Here is a 17,351-nt window from a genome sequence, read left to right on the forward strand (position 1 = left end):
CAACAGGAGGACAATCTGCGATTTGCAAATGGGCCCTATTTTTTTGGTATAAGGGGGTGTTATTTGTCCTGTCTGACTCTGGTCGGTGGGTAACCTCGGTGCTAGGGGGCAACTGCCCTGAGCTCTGATACTTTTCACTTTATAGAATCCAAACAACTCCTCAACGAGACCTCTTGTAACGGGTGGCAGGCAGCCTCTGCCCTTTTACAACAACAGTGTTTGGGTTCCAGTACTTTGAACAGGCCCAGCGTTTGTGCTTTTCAACCTTTGCAATTGGCCCTTAGGTTGGGACCTTGTGACTGAGACAAAGCATAATAGTTTTTCTTAAGTAGTAATTTAGGGGTTCTCCATACTCACTTGCTGCCTTTCTTTATTCTTCTGTGTAGAGGCCAATACACCTACCCCTGAAAAACCCCAGCCACTCACCCCCTCTCCGCATTGCTTTAGTATTTTGCCACAGGACAAACCATAAGGTACATCTGATGGTGTGCTCAGAGTCTCCAGGAAGGCATCAACTAAAGGCTGTGTCAATTAAATGTGTGAAATTCAAAGAGGGGACCATGTTCTGCACACTCATTAATAAAACTAGGGAAATCGCCCACTGCAGTTTGCATCAGGAAATCTCTTGTTTATAATCTATGCACCACTACATCTTCCTTGCAAAGTGGCCTAAATAAAGGTGTCTTTCCACACGGTCAGGTTGCTTTTTCTTTTTTATCTATTTTTTAAAATTGTTTTATCGGTGAAAAATGTATTAAACCTATAGCAACTTACAGTTAAACAATTATATTCTCACATATTACAAATAAAACAAGGTACAACCAAAGGCAAAACACAATTGAATTTCATTATTCCTAAAAGGTTTGTCCCAAAAACAAACCTGCATAAAAAAGGAGAAAAACCTCTCAAATCAAGGTTTAAATATCCATTGAAATAAGTAAATCAACATTCATGATAAGCATCACTAAATCAAGGAAAGACACAACAGTGTTTACAGTTGAAGTGGTGGTACCTGAAAAGCAGCAATACCACGCTGCTACAGTATCACAAGTAACCTTGATTCTGGGGCAATGCCGCAGGGCAGCTCAAGGCGAGGCAGAGTAAATGATGTTACCATCCGGCATGCTAGGAGAGGGGCAGCTCCCACCCCCATGCCTGCTCCTCTCCCCGACAAGCACAGAGACATGCAGTCGCTGTCACACAAAGCCGAGGAAGGGTGAGGTGTGAACAAGCGCCTCACCCTTCCTCCAAACAACAAGGTGGTAAGCACCTACTGAAAACCAAGTCACGCAGGGCCCAGGTTCAAAGACGTGCCCCCTCCTCAGGGGGCGACACATGTCAGCTATCCGGCCGGGGGCTGGCGCACAGCCCCCACTACTATTCACATCAAAGACCCAAGGCTTCCCTGGGTCTTATAAATAAGAGCAGAATGCTCTAAGAAAACACAATCTGTGGACCCTGAGCGGGGACCCAAACTGACAGGAGGTTCGCTGTTCACTCAGCGTCTTCCACACTTTGCTTCTTTACCACAAAACCCTCGCACCCTACAAATAAGGGAGAAGAGCAAAGGAAAAGAAGTACAGGGCACTGTCCAGTGTCCACAACGAGTCATGGGACATGAGAAGGCAGCACGGGCCAGAGGGGTTAACCTCAGGACCCGGTGCCCAAAAGTATGATATTATTATATGTGATTATTTGTTTATCTGCATAACCATATCTGTACAATAAAATCCTACAGCTTTTTATTGCCTACTTCGGGGCCTTCCGGGTGGGAGAGCTCATCGCCTCCAGCACAAACGCCACAAACGGTTTGGGCGTTATGGAGGTCAGGGTCAGACAAGACAGCGTTAACATAGAAATCCTAGAGTCAAAAACTGGGGCCAAACGAACCATTAACATTTGTTGTATCGATGATGCAACAAACTGCCCAGTATGTATCACCAGCCTCTATCATGCACAAAGGCCCAAGGTTGGGGGGAGATTTTTATTTCATTGAGATGCCATCGGCACTAAGCCGCTACCAATTTAAAGGGGTGCTGATGAAAGCAATCGGCAATGCTGGGTGAGACCCAAAGGACTTTTGTACCCACTCCTTCAGAATAGGTGCCACCACCTCAGCGTGGCAAGGGGGCTTGGCACCACCACAGCTAAAAAACATAGGGGGATGGAAGTCAGATTGCTACAAAAGATACATCAGACCACAGCTAATATAGCCATCCCCATTTTTTCTCTTCCTCTTCCCCCTCCCTGCAGAACCAACAGGCGACGGGAAGACCTCGCTCAACGGAGCATGGATTGTCAGCCACTCATTCGTCTTCAGGACAGGCCGATGGGCGGAAGAAACCAAAGAAGGTCTGCCTTTTAGAAATACCAGCACCTCATGGTGGGGTTACAGGGGCATATGGTGGGCCGACATCCACGAAAAATTAGCAGAGCTGGTCGCATACAGAGACCCGCCTGAATTCCTCATAAAACACTTAGGGGGCAATGACCTGGTTAACTCAGGAAGGAGAAATCTATTCGAGGAAATCTGCTCCTCCTTGGCGGGCATTTCCAACAACTGGAGGGAAACGGAAATATATTTTTCAGCCATCCTTCCCAGAAAGAAATGGCAGGAGGTCCACTGTTACAAATCTGTAGACATTGCTAGAAGAAAACTTAACAGGGGACTAGAGAAATTCCGTGCAGCAAGAAGGCTGGGTTTCATAGAACACCCGGCCATTGACCTGGGTGACCCAGATCTTTTTCACAAAGACGGCACCCACTTATCAATCCAAGGCATGGAACATTTCTTTCGGGAAATCTCGGCAACTCTCGCATCTAGAGGCTGTTATTAGGAGATACTTTTGGGGGAACAGGGCCAGCCGGTAACCTGCCTGTGTGTGGCGGCACGGGCAGAGGGGGTAACCTCAGGACCCGTTGCCCAAAAGTATGATATTATTATGATATGTGATTATTTGTTTATCTGTATAATTGCCAACACTTGACAAAATGTTGTGAGACAAATCATTTCGGGTGAGGGTCGGGGTCGGCCTACAACGATGCATGCATATGGGTTCATCAGTTATGGGCAATGCTGCAGGGCTGCCCAAGGCGAGGCAGAGTAAATGATGTTACCATCCGGCAGGCTAGGAGAGGGGCAGCTCCCGCCCCCATGCCTGCTCCTCTCCCCGACAAGCACAGAGACATGCAGTCGCTGTCACACAAAGCCGAGGAAAGGTGAGGTGTGAACAAGCGCCTCACCCTTCCTCCAAACAACAAGGTGCTAAGCACCTACGAAAAACCAACAGTCACGCAGGGCCCAGGTTCAAAGACCTTCCCCCTCCTCAGGGGGCCAGACATGTCGGCTATCTGGCCGGGGGCTGGCGCACAGCCCCCACTACTATACACATCAAAGACCCAGGGCTTCCCAGGGTCTTATAAATAAGACTAGAATGCTCTAAGAAAACACAATCTGTTTGTGGACCCTGAACGGGGACCCTAACTGACAGGAGGTTCACTGTTCACTCAGCGTCTTCCACACTTTGCTTCTTTAGCAATCTTTTAAAAAGTTCACTGCTTACGCAGAGTCTTTTCTCCCCTCCTTTGAACATTGTACTGTTCAGAAACTTTTAACTACAGGCGAACGGCGAGAAACCGCGCTGAACCAGAAAACACCCCGCGGAGTACACGTGTAGAAGCAAGACGCAAGGCCAGCACGAACGTTTTCAGCTTTAAAGTCCTAAAAAAGCATGAGTCCCAAGCGAAAATCACAGGAACCTCCAGCACCGTCCCAGAAACCGAAATCACCCCACTTGCTAGCAGCCATGGAGGCAGCGGAGTACTACGGAAGGCCTGGGTCAGAGAAAATATGTACGGCTTAGCAAAAGAAGGGGTCCCCATACCAACCAGTCATGAGGACGAGACGACACCAGCAAAGAGAAGGAAGTCTGCAGAAGGCCTGGGAAAAGGTAACAAAAAACTGTCTAAATTGTACGAGAACATGAGTGAGATGCAGCAATTATTGATAGAAATTAGGGGCAAACAAACACTTCCCACAGCCAAGTCCAGGCATGCAGACCCCACCTTACCACTAGTCCCGATATCACAGTTACCACCCCCCCACCAGCAACAGCTACAGCAGCACCAGTTCCAGCAACACAAATAACATAGGTCCCAACAACACCAACAACAGCCGCCACAGTTTTAACTACGCCAACAACGACAGCTCCTGACACAAGGGGTGCTTTAAAAGCATGGTCAGTCCCCAATAAAATACCCCAGGACAGTCAGGAACAAGCAACAGCAACCCACCAGAAACGGTAATGATTAGTAGTTCCCAATTAGACCAAAAACTTAAATCTTTTCAAACAGAATTATTGAACAGATACAAAAGGTGTTTAGCATGGAACATTGACATAACACTCAAAGAAGCCATATGGGCGAAAGAGTAATCGAAATCTTTTCGCTGATAGAGGCCCAACACAAAGGGAAGGGTGCTTTTAGGGATCCAAAAAAGATAGAGGAGAAAGCCATAGCCAGAAACGCCCAGGTAGAACAGAATTGGGACAACTGGTTACAGGCTTTCGCCATCTTGGCAACTATTTATGAAGAAAAATTCCCCCACGATGGCATAAAATTATGGGCATACGTGGACAAAATCAGAGAAGTGAAAATCTCTCAAAAAGGGAAAACCTGGCTAGCATACGATATTGGATTCAGGAGAAGCATGTCAGAGAGGCCAGCCATAGAATGGGACGAGGTCCAGAACGACTTATACATGTTAAACGCAGAGCCTGCTTCAGAGGAGAGACCGCGCAGACAACCCCCAAAAATAGCAAAAACTCACAGGCTCCAGACCCTCTGACAATGAAAACCACAAAAAAGGGGAGCAGCCCTTTCGGAAGAACCAGCCATGGGCGGCTAAATCTAATACCCAGAGGCAGAATAAAAACCATTCTCAAAAAGCCAACACCCCATGTAAGAACTTTGGGGAAAACCAGTGCACATGGGCAAAAGAATGCTGGTACAAAACAGACGTGCACAAACTGCAACGGTGACCAGACGGCAAGTAACTGCACCAGAATACCAGTCAAAAATACAAAAGAATAGCGTCAAATACACCCACCAACCCAATGCCTATCTCCGGGCCGCTCCCCCATCAATCCAGACAATTTTAGAGAAGCCCTCATGAATTACCCAGACAGAGAAACCAGCGAAGCAATCCGGCAGGGTTTCACCCAGGGTTTTATCATCCCGTTCAAGGGCATCGGGTCCCAGAATGTTCCAAATAACCTGAAGTCAGCCAGGAATAACCAGCAAATGGTGGAAAGCAAAATTAAGAAGGAATTACTGCTAGGCAGGATTGCGGGACCTTGGGACCTCATGCCCCTCAAAGAGTACATAATATCCCCCCTAGGACTTGTCCCCAAAAAAGAACCTGGGAAAATGAGGCTAATTCCTCACCTATCTTATCCCAAAGGACAATCGCTAAACGACGGCATTCCGCACACGGAATCTACGGTATCATACACACACTTTCAAGAAGCGGTAAGACTCATACAGGAATGCGGCACAAACGCCCTGATGGCCAAACTGGACATCGAATCCGCTTTCAGATTACTACCAGTTCATCCAGACTCCCAGCGATGGCTAGGTTTCACTTTTAAAAACAAGTTTTATGTAGACAGGTGCCTCCCCATGGGATGCGCAGTATCTTGCGCCCTATTTGAACAATTCAGCTCCTTTTTTCAATGGGCCTTCCAAAGAAAGAGACCAGGGTCCAGGATTGTACATTACCTCGATGATTGAATGGTAATTGGGCCAGCAAATTCTGAAGAATGCAGCAAAGCCATGGCGATGTTATAAGAAATGGCCGCGCAGTGGGGCATCCCCCTGGCAGCGGAAAAAACGACCGAACCAGCCACCAACATAATCTTTCTAGGCATTGAAATAGACTCCGCAAAGGGCCTATGCAAAATTACGGAAACAAAAATAGCAGAACTCCTTGAAAAAATACAAAGCTTGACAACAAAAGACAAAGGCACAGTAGAAGAAATCCAGTCACTAGCTGGAAGCCTGAACTTCGCAGCCCGAATTATCCCTCAGGGGAGGGTATTCTCCAGAAGTCTGGAACTAAAAATCAAATCTTGCACCAAACCCCACCTACACATCCCACTAGGCGCAGAGGTAAAACAAGATCTGGAAATTTGGGGGAATTTCCTTAAAGATTTTAACGGGACAACACTTTGGCGTACGCCATTGAACACATCGACAAAAAGGGTCCTTTTCACCGATGCAGCCGGGAGCAGGGGGTTTGGAGCCATACTAGACTCAGAATGGATGACAATACACTGGCCCATAACATGGCAAGCTGCAGGGTGAACAAAAAATATCACCCTCCTAGAACTATTTCCCATCTGGCTTACTTTACACATCTGGGGCAGGCAGCTAGCGAACACGGAACTCTTGGTCTGGTGCGACAACATGGCCGTGGATGGCTCCATAAACAGAAGATCCACTAAATGCCCTGTAGTGCTGAAAGTCCTATATGCCATTACAGCGGTCACACTACAAGAAAACATTGTGGTCAAAGCAAAGCACATTGCAGGAGCAGACAATAATATTTCAGATGCTTTATCTCGCTTTCAGTGGCCAAGATTTCGGGAGCTAGTGCTGCACGCCCACGAACAGATGACGCCAATACCAGCAGAATGCTGTGCAATAATGGGAACCAAAAGATAACGGTATTAACGCCAGCACCAAAGTGCAATGGCCGGGTTGCCCAACAAGAACCAGGCACCTCAAAAACGGGTGCTAACAAAACAACGGCACCAACGCCTGTTCCAGAGAGCAATGGCCGGGGTGCTCAACAAAAAACAGGTACCTCAAAAATGGGGGCCAACAAAATAACGGCATCAACGCCAGCACAAGAGCAATGGCTGGGGTGCTCAGAAAGAAGCAGGTACCTCAAAAAAATGGGTGCCAACAAAATATCGACATCAACGCCAGCAAGCCCAGGCCGGGATGTCCAACATGATACAGGCACCTTCAAAACGGGTGCCAACAACTTGCTGCCCATAGAAAATACGAACTCTGGCCCGGGATGGCAGAGAACGCACTGGCAATCACTACTGCAACTCATTACAGTAAGTGTTTGCAAATGGTATTTAGAGCCACAGGGTTAAACCATGTCAAGTTAATAACGATTAAAGACATAGAATATTCTTAAAATGGGCGCATGAGCTAGGCTTTAAGAGGGACTGGGCAAAAAGACACCTAGTAGCAATCTCATATTTCTCAAAATTACAGGGCGACTCAAATTCCACCCAGAACGCCCTCATTTCCTACGCTATGAAAGGATGGGCTAGAGTGGAAGGGCCCCAGGTAGACACCCGCCACCCCCTTGATTTCCACAAGCCGGTAAAAATAGCAGACCAGTTGGAAGCCATATGCTGGCACCCAAATGAGATCGTACTATTCAAAACAGCATTTTTTCTGGCCTACTTCGGGGCCTTCCGGGTAGGAGAGCTCATCGCCTCCAGCACCAAGGCCACAAACGGTTTAGGCGTTATAGAGGTCAGGGTCAGACAAGACAGCGTTAACATATAAATCCAACAGTCAATAACTGGGGCCAAAAGAACCATTAACATTTGTTGTATCGATGATGCAACAAACTGCCTAGTATGTATCACCAACCTCTATAACGCACAAAGGCCCAAGGTTGGGGGGAGGTTTTTAATTCATTGAGATGCCTCGGCACTAAGCCGCTACCAATTTAAAGGGGTGCTGATGAAAGCAATCGGCAATGCAGGGTGGGACCCAGAGGACTTTGGTACCCACTGCTTCAGAATAGGTGCCGCCACCTCAGCGTGGCAAGGGGGCTTGGCACCACCACAGCTAAAAAACATAGGGGGATGGAAGTCAGATTGCTACAAAAGATACATCAGACCACAGCTAATATAGCCATCCCCATTTTTTCTCTCCCCCCCCCTGCAGAACCAACAGGCGACGGGAAGACCTCGCTCAACTCAGCATGGATTGTCGGCCACTCATTCATCTTCAGGACAGGCCGATGGGCGGAAGAAACCAAAGAAGGTCCGCATTTTAGAAATACCATCGCCTCATGGTGGGGTTACAGGGGCCTACGGTGGGCCGACATTCACAAAACATTAGCAGAGTTGGTCGCATACAGAGACCCGCCTGAATTCCTCATAATACACTTAGGGGGCAAAGACCTGGTTAACTCAGGAAGGAGAAATCTATTCGAGGAAATCTGCTCCTCCTTAGTGGGCAATTCCCACAACTGGAGGGAAACGGAAATATATTTTTCGGCCATCCTTCCCAGAAAGAAATGGCAGGGGGCCCACTGTTACAAATCCGTAGACATTGCTAGAAGAAAACTTAACAGGGGACTAGAGAAATTCTGTGCAGCAAGAGGGCTGGGTTTCATAAAACACCCGGCCATTACCCTGGGTGACCCAGATTTTTTTTCACAAAGACGGAACCCACTTATCAATCCAAGGCATGGAACATTTCTTTCGGGAAATCTCGGCAACTCTCGCATCTAGAGGCTGTTATTAGGAGATACTTTCGGGGGAACACGGCCAGCTGGTAACCTGCCCGTGTGTGGCGGCACAGGCCAGAGGGGGTAACCTCAGGACCCGTTGCCCAAAAGTATGTTATTATTATGATATGTGTTTATCTGCATACCCATATCTGTACAATAAAATCCTACGGCCTTTTATTGTCAACACTTGACAAAATGTTGTGAGACAAATCATTTTAGGTGAGGGTCGGCCTACAATGATGCATGCATATGGGTTCAGCAGTTATGGGCAATGCCGCAGGGCCGCCCAAGGCGAGGCAGGGTAAATGATGTTACCATCCGCCAGGCTAGGAGAGAGGCAGCTCCCGCCCCCATGCCTGCTCCTCTCCCACACAAGCACAGAGACACGCAGTCGCTGTCACACAAAGCCGAGGAAGGGTGACGTGTGAACAAGCGCCTCACCCTTCCTCCAAACAACAAGGTGCTAAGCACCTACGGAAAACCAACAGTCACGCAGGGCCCGGGTTCAAAGACCTGCCCCCCTCCTCAGGGGGCCAGACATGTCGGCTATCCGGCCGGGGGCTGGCGCACAGCCCCCACTACTATACACATTAAAGACCCAGGGCTTTCCTGGGTCTTATAAATAAGAGCAGAATGCTCTAAGAAAACACAATCTGTTTGTGGACCCTGAATGGGGACCCAAACTAACAGGAGGTTCGCTGTTCACTCAGCGTCTTCCACACTTTGCTTCTTTACCACAAAACCCTCCCACCCTACAAATAAGGGAGAAGAACAAAGGAAAAGAAGTACAGGACACTGTACGGTGTCCACAACGAGTCGTGGGACATGAGAAGGCGGCTCGGGCCAGAGGGGGTAACCTCAGGACCCGGTGCCCAAAAGTATGATATTATTATGATATGTGATTATTTGTTTATCTGCATAACCATATCTGTACAATAAAATCCTATGGCTTTTTATTGCCAACACTTGACAAAATGTTGTGAGACAAATCATTTCGGGTGAGGGTCAGGGTCGGCCTACAATGATGCATGCATATGGGTTCATCAGTTATGAATGTGTGCAGCACTTTGTCTCGTAACTGTTTCAAGGCAAGGAAATCTAACAGTACGTACAGTACGTGCTTTACTGTTTCTCTCACGGACTCGTTCTTGAAAAATCGGCAAAAGCCTGCTACCTCCGTAAGTAAACCATATCTTAAAAGTGTATGCTTTGTTCTTATAAAATTTAGGCCAAATCTCAGAAAGATCGCTCGTGCGGCCTTGTTGGAGTTAATTGATCGGTATAGGTGCAAACATCCCTGCTTTTTATGATCCGCCTTAAAAGGGCCTAGGGTGGAATATGAATGTAGCTTTGTCACCGTATTTGACCAGTCTGCTGTAAAGAGGGCTTTTTTTAACCTTATCAGGGTTCTCTATCAGATCACTCTCTGAGCAGCCTGCTTCAGCCAATGATAGAAGGGATAGCTCCTTAAGGTCTTGTAAGCCTTCAGATTCCCCTCGCCCCACCGCTCACATGCCTGCACAAAGTCCTCCCTCAAGGAGTTAGGTGTTGGGAGTATCATTTGTCCTATAAAAGGATAGATCTTGCCCGAAAGCTCTGGCCTTCAAAGAGGTAATAACCAGTTTGTATCGGATACCTGCATGCGGTACATACGGTGGAAGACGAATGGTCCTTCCAAACAGTCTATGAGTACCGGACTATAGATCTCTATCCCATAAAGCAACTTGGGGACTATCCTGCCCTCGTAATAACGTAATAATAAGGAGAAAGGGATGATTTGGAGTTAATCATAATGCCCAGATCCTGTCCACTGGGTCAGATTGAAGGCTCCACTAAAAAGGGATCCACTTCCGGCTTGATGGTAATTGCAGAACCTTTGTCTTGGTGGGATTCATATGTAATGAGTTCTCACTCACAAAAGCGGAAAAAGCATTTAGAGTGCGTTGTAGACCAATGGGTGTGCTGTCAAATACCAGGTGGTCATCCACGTATCCAGTCATAAAGGCTTGACGGTAGGCGCTTTTGGGGATGCCAAGGCGGCTGACCACAGATGTTGATCTATATCTGCCATGTACAGATTGTAAAGGCAGGTGGCCAAAACGTACCCCTGTCTCACGCCTCCAATCGGTTCTTATCTGGCATTAGGTGTCTATTTCAGAGGGTTGTGTCTAAAGAGTGTCGAAGTGCTGAACCCAAGCATTTTCCGCAACTGCATTAACTAGTCTTCCAACGGGTGCATTACCCCCAGAATTAATTAGGGACCAAAAGGTTCTGGAATCCCTCTGTACCAAAACCGAGAGCATATTTTCTGCATCCCGTTGGAGAGGAGAGGCTCTCGATGATCTCAACCAATTTTTATAAGTCTGTTCTATTTGTTTCATCCTTACATGCCTGGTCTGCACAGTAAGTGAGGAATCAGATCTAATGTGTCTTAATAGATGTCTCACTTCTCTTCTTTTCTCTGCTACGTTTCTGTCATATGTGTGGGGATGAGGTTAAGGGCGACATCTTGATTCCTGCTCTAGTTACAAGCGGGTCAATTACACTTCATACAAAGCATTCAAACTTTTCTGCTGAGAAAAGCATTCTGCTTCGCACATATTGACATAGTTGTATTCCTCTCCAACAAACTAGCGCTAGCTTTAGCCAGTAGATGTGGTGTCCAATGTAACTGGGTCCCATGAGTATTGGGTACTGCTGCCCTCCATCCTAAATTGGTGGCAAGCGGCGTACAGGTTGTCAACAAACATTCAAAGCAGGCTGCTAAAAGAGATTGATCGCTAAAGGCCAAACTCATCACCTCAAAACAAGAACAGTGCCCCATCATGCAAGGACCCACAAATATGTAATCCATTATTGAGGAGCTCCTCCCATTAGACCAGGTGGCTGCCGGGGGGGGGGTGTCTCCAAAGATAGACCCATTAAGGGGTGAGAGACCCAAACCAATAAAGCAGTCCAACCATAATCTCCCATTCTGTCACCAGCGGGGCTCAGGTTTGAATCCCCAGCACAGGTCAATATAAAAAAAAGTGGCTTTCCGCGCTGGTGCTGTGACAAATAAACTTCTGGGGCACCAGTGGGTCCAGGGATGAATATCGGTTTCTAAACTATCAATAAGCCCCACACCTCTAGTACACCAGAAGGGATCTGAACAGATTGGAAACACAAACAAATTATAAACCTCCTTGTCCAATTTTGGTAAAGTGGACAGAACAGCAGGCTTATCTCCACAAGGCTGTGGATCGTTGGTTAGTTGCAACACAGCGAAAATACAATTACCACCCAATGATAAAAGGGACTGTCCAGTTAAGGTTGTATACAAATATCTACTTTATTATTATCACAACAGACATTTCCAGTTCTAGCACACTACAAAATACAACCCACCTTGTAAAGGAATGCAGAGGAGAGTTTCAAAGAAGAAAAAGTGATGCACTATGGATGCTGATAGGACGGTAGTTGGTCAAGTAATTAATCGCAATAGTTCAGGGATACTTAGTTTCAACACAAAGGGAGCAATGGGTCGTAAATGTCATTTGGGGCCTTCCGAGAAGAACCAGAGGGACAGAATCTAAATGTACCTTGTACTTGTAGAAGTTCTTGGTGCTCGACAGTGTAGAGTCAGTTTCAGGATGCTTTGCAGCTTCTGCAACAGAGTTCAAGACTGGAGATAGCTGCGGGTATCAGGTGGCAGGCAGTTCGTCGAATGAGACTGGATTAACAGCTGCAGGCTGGCCTACACAGTGGCTCAGGGTCAAGAATCATCTCTGTGCTGGTTGGCCAGTCTGAAGCACTGTTTGAGGCATCTTGGACACCGTTATTGACTGTGACGTGACAACAGTCAGCAGTGCATTCCGTTGCAGCTCGAGGGGCTCAACTGTCTCGAAAATGTCATTTAAGGCGGACACTGGTTTATGCTTGTCAATGCACTCCTCCTAGCTTCTTCACTGGGCTTGTGTCGTCCTTTAAGGCGGTCGGCCTGAAAGGGGCTCCTAGGGGTCCCTTGTGATATGGAAACAAGGCAATAACCATACACGAAAAGATGCGCCAGACACAAGGTTCAAATTCCCAATGCTAGGGTTTATTGCAAGCATAAATAGTCCTAATTGGCCAATTCTGGTCTCACGCCCCGCGACGTGAGTTTCCTAGACCTTGAGGGACGCAAGAGAGCGAATTACGTACATCAGTTACATATATACAAAATGCATATCATACAATCAGCTATGTCATGTTTAACACCCTCCTTTATTAAGTTTCTTTGAACTCGGGATGACGATGGACATTTCCGACTGTTATGACAATTATGACACTTTCGATGTCTATTCTAGTAACAATGTGCAATTTAGAAAGTGCGGAGGCATCTTTTAGTTGTTGAACAGAACACGGTGGTTCTGTTCTTGGAAGCAAGCTGCACACGGGGGAAGAGCCACATTCCATGCTTTGCTATCTATGAGGTACTATTCGTGTCCTGGGAGCCGACACGCTCTAAAGGGTTTTGCGAAGGGGGGGCCGTAGGAAGAGCATAATTCAAGCCTTTAGCTGTTTTATTCTAACATATTCTACCATCGTACGAGACTGGCTGGCAGCTGTGAAGTGATTAAATGCCCTGCAGCGCTCCCTCAAGGCTACAGAGAGGGAGCGTGAGCATTCCTTTCTGGGCTACTCATGAGGAGTTTTCAACAAACTCCTCAGTCCCGCGACCTTGCCCTTTCATATTCAGACAACAATGTTAACAGTTGAGCAGAGTAAGCAGAATCCGCAAGAATTGCAAGCTGCAAAGCAGTTTTAGACAGAAAGCAATGAGCAATGGTAAACAAGCAAAATGGCGATTCTTGCTACGTTTAAAATGGCCGCTTGTTGGTCAAGCATATCAGTCTATATTTCTATAATTCGGTGCATAAGACGGTTGGCCTAAGGCCATCAAGTTACGTCTGTCATTCAAATGAAGGGTATTCACTTTTACAGATTGACAAACCCTCCTTTTGGCCGTATGCCAAACGTCTTATTCATTCATTGTATCCTCCTCCCATGAGGATAAGTCTGGGGTATTTATGTCTGAACCTTTCATGCTATTATGAGCATCATCTTCATCATTAATGTCTATAGCCATGAATTGTTTTACTGTTTTTGTTTCATCAGTGTCTCTGTTATTTTGGCCATGCGTTTTGTTTTCCTCTCGACACCATGTGCATACATCCCTTAGTACATCCATCAGTTATTTCAGTGCAAACTATTGGTAAGCATTGTATGCAACAGCAACATGTTATGAATACACCAAGTACCATCATTAGTATCGAAATTAACTTCCATCCCCAAGACCGCAATAATCCCCAAAACCAGGATCCTATCCCCCAATCCCCTTCTTCAGTAGAGAGTGTGGAACTTAGGACATGTAATTTCCGGATTGCTTTAAATATCATAGGGGAGTAATCATCTATATACACACAGCATGCAGTTTTTACGAGTTTGCAAACTCCCCCACGATCAACTAATATTATATCGAGAGCCATCCTGTTTTGGAGTGCCATTAGTCTTATTCCCTTTTCTTCTAATGTCATATTCAATAAAATATCCGTTGTTGAATCTATTGTATTTTTTAATATTCTAGACAGTTTTCTCATATTGTAGGAATTTTCTATTTGGGACAAGAATGGTATAAATGATTTGGCTATATCTATTGCTATCATTCCATCCTCGCTACTCCTTCGAGTTCTACCTTTTGTTCGTCTGGCTACTTCTGCTGTCTCCAAGAGGAACACTCCTGGAAACAGTAGACCTAGGTAGCATGTACCTCCCCAGTTCCTAGGTAACCATGGATATGCTTTTTTCCCACATATGAAGTAAACAGGGTCCCCTACGTACACGGGTTCTATTTCGTGCTTTAAAACCACTGTGTTCAGGCAGTTGCTAAACGTTCCTGAGCGTGAGCAGAGGGTGAGCAGTCGTCTGCAGTCTTTCCACTCTGTCTTTTCTACTGGTGCTTAAAAACACCCATACCAACGCGGAGCGGTGAGCGGAGCGTGAGCAGAGGGTGAGCAGTCGTCTGCAGTCTTTCCACTCTGTCTTTTCTACTGGTGCTTAAAAACACCCATACCAACGCGGAGCGGTGAGCGGAGCGTGAGCAGAGGGTGAGCAGTCGTCTGCAGTCTTTCCACTCTGTCTTTTCTACTGGTGCTTAAAAACACCCATACCAACGCGGAGCGGTGAGCGGAGCGTGAGCAGAGGGTGAGCAGTCGTCTGCAGTCTCTCCACTCTGTCTTTTCTACTGGTGCTTAAAAACACCCATACCAACGCGGAGCGGTGAGCGGAGCGTGAGCAGAGGGTGAGCAGTCGTCTGCAGTCTGCTGCAGGCGCCATGGAGCTCCCCGACACAAGCGTAACCCTTCCTGCTCAGATCGAAACAGACTTCTCCTCAGAGGCTTCTCTGCGAGTCCTACGGAGCTCCACAAAACCACCCGACGGTAAGAGTGCAAAATTACCGACATGCTTAAAAAAAACTAAAGAGCTCAGACCTCCCTCGACGGCATCAATTTACATCCCTTCGTGCACTCTGCCTTCGGCACCTACGGCATCTACGGCACCCTCAGTGAGCACGGCCTGCTCTGTGTCTCTCCCGAGCCGACCCCAAAATCATACACACCGAAAGGTCAAAAACCTTGTAGACCCCCCCGGCGCTACGACTTCAGTACCTAATGCTGCACTTCGTTCATCAAACGATCCCCACAACCCCCCAAACATTTTGGATGAATTTACACCCTTCCCAGCAAACGAAGTGTTCAACCCTGGACTGTCTAAAACAGCACTGTCTAGTAACGCGGATGTACGTTCAACCTCCTCAACCCATTCTCTTCCCGCGTCCTTCCCTGCAACAAGGACTTACGGTTCGCCGTCAGCTGCTGCAACGTTCCACCAAACGGACCGTCAGATCTCTTGCCCGGCGTCCGGCTCCAGTTTGCTCTGCAGCCCTTCCCCCGCCGGGCGGGCACTGCCTTACCGCCTCGTTAGCGAGACGAGGGACACCTCGGCTTCGGCTGTCGGAGGACGGCCGGTCGAGGCTCCTGTGCTGTCCGCCAACGGTGAGGGTTTTGGGATCTGCTCCTCCAGGAGTGAGTCGACTTCGGCCAAGGGGGGGCCAGTAAACGAGCGCAGCTGCCCCTTGTCACTGGCGCTCGTCAAGCCGCACCTGAACTTCACTACGACGTCGGCTTCCGGCGTTCAGTCAGACCAAATCCCTCCTTCAATCACGCGATCTGTGTCGGAGGGTCCTTCGAAGGTTTCTCCAACGGACGAAATCTCGGCTACGATCATAACGTCAATCGCGGTGGAGGCACTAGTCCATGCCCCACCCCAAGTGCAAAGCAATACGGCCTTTCCTTTGACCATCCGGGCCGCTTCACCTCCAGACCGGGATTCCACACCCATACACCCAAATGTGGAAACAGCTGACGCAGCGTTGTTCATCACCTGTAAAGCCCCCTCTCTGAAACCGGGCGGCACTTCTACCACTCTCACCCCGGAAAGGTGTTCAGACCAATCCAACGTCATCCTAGAGACAGACTCTACGCCTGATCCTAAAACGCCTGACTCGAAAAAAGCTTGTAAACAAACCAACAAAAGAAACAAAAAGTCTAAAACAAGCACGAACAAAAAAGCAACCATGGAAATGAAAACAGGGAAGCGGACCCTACCAGCCCCCCTTTTGTCCAGTGCCCTGAAAGACTTCATAAACAAACAATTCAAAAGGAAATTGGACCAATCGAAAGAACTTTCTGATGCTGAAATTCTGGAGGCAATCCAGGACCTCCAACCCATGAGCAAAACGAGAAAATTAATGCCGAGGAATCCAACTCACGGCTGGTCCCAACCACTACCTCTAAATCAACAAATGGACACATCTACTCCGCTCAGCTCTGATCTGACGCCGTCAAAGGCCTTGACCAACCCAAGCAATGATGCCCCCCAGCACAAAGAAGTGAACGCTGCTCTAGAACCACACAATGGGATTCCCGACCCCCAAAGACAAACATCAAACAGCTCTAACGAAGTGCCCTCAGGCGTCCCTGTGAATAAAGCCTCCGATCCAAAAGGAGTGACCTCCGATCAAATGAGCCCGAACCCAAGGGGCCCCTACCCCTCTTCAGTCTTGGAAACCAACATCATTGACGCAAGCAAGTCCCCATCCCCTAAACATCCGGGACCACAAGATAACCAAGTCTTCTCCACTCCCTTACGCGCGCTCAATTTGGGCGACAACACATCGCCAACGCCCTGTACAACTCGACCTCTGGTTGATCACCTCTTCATTTCAGACGAGGTTTCATCTCAAACAGACGACCCCCAGCAACCATCAGACCCTCCGCCAATCTTTACCCCACGATCCAGATCTCCGCCAAAAAATAGAAGACTGAGCGAAATCACAATTTCGGAAGCAAAGCCATCACCCTCGAAAAAACCTGATCTCCCAATCCTCATGTCCGCCATTACAATAGCTTTAGCCCCATTTGGAAAGCTTTACGAAGCCATCAACGACTCACTGAAGGACAGCAATGTTCTTACCGCAATGATGCACAGCAAAATGATATTCATTGAAGGTTTCATAACAGCCCTAGAACAACGAAATAGAGAACAGAATGCGATGATGGACTCAAAGTTGAGTAGAATAGAAGAGATCTTAAATCATCTCAAAGCAACCTCGCCAGCTGCACTGGACAAAGAGATCCAAACAGAATTCGGGGCACATTCTCCCCAACCAGCACCGATTTTTAAAAGTCAAACGGAAAAGCATACACAACCAAATCGAGCT

The sequence above is a fragment of the Ambystoma mexicanum genome, chromosome 10 (assembly GCF_040938575.1).
Source record: "Ambystoma mexicanum isolate Mex_15411 chromosome 10, UKY_AmexF1_1, whole genome shotgun sequence".
Classification (NCBI taxonomy): domain Eukaryota; kingdom Metazoa; phylum Chordata; class Amphibia; order Caudata; family Ambystomatidae; genus Ambystoma; species Ambystoma mexicanum.